We start from the raw sequence: 807 nt of genomic DNA, 5'->3' as shown, positions 1-807 counted from the left end.
TATTGTATAGAGCTGAAGAAACATGGGGACTTGGCAGGGAGGATAGTATTGAGGCACTGCCGGAATCGGGGGGGTGGAGAAGAAGGGAAAGTAAGACTTCTGTGGGCATTGATTTAGGTTGTGATATGACTGGTGATGTTTTTGAATGTTAAATCTGCTATTTTATGGTCTGGATTCATTCAAAAATAAAGTTGTGTTGTTTTATTTAAATTGAGGATTTAGGGACTGAGAAAGCATATTGCTCAGCTCTCACTACAGGGAGGGACTACCAAGCCACCAGAGTGATTTTGCCAAGTGCTTACATATTAAGAGAAAAGCATTAGAGGAAACTTGCCAATAATACATGGACATGGCTCTGGATTGGTCTGGAGTATTTTTATGAAGCAACAGGTGAGGATTTAGTATATCCGATTTTGGAAGAAGCCCAGTATGAAGGCTATACTATTAAGGCAATTAAAAGCAATACCAATGATGTTAACCACCACTAAAATAAAGCTGCCATGAGCAACATAAAGCTTCAGAAGCCAGTGTGAAGGGTGCAGCAAAGAAGCACTTCTCTCTCCGCACTTGTTTCTGTCCCTTTCCCCCATCCTTTGGAGGTACTGCCTGTAAACATTAGGGGCAGAGATTACAGCCTCTCAGAGGACAAAGAATATATAATGCTTATTCCCGGCTAGACTTAGCCATAGGTCTCTAAATCAGGCCATGCTACTTGGGCAAAGAAAAAAAAATTACAAAAAAAAAAAAAAAATTGGGAGGGATGGATGGAGAAAAAACAAGTGATTGGGACCTCTTTTTAAAAAAAAA

The sequence above is a fragment of the Gavialis gangeticus genome, unplaced genomic scaffold (assembly GCF_001723915.1).
Source record: "Gavialis gangeticus isolate Ggan-Ray unplaced genomic scaffold, GavGan_comp1, whole genome shotgun sequence".
Lineage (NCBI taxonomy): Eukaryota > Metazoa > Chordata > Crocodylia > Gavialidae > Gavialis > Gavialis gangeticus.
Note: the sequence above shows the minus strand (reverse complement) of the source record.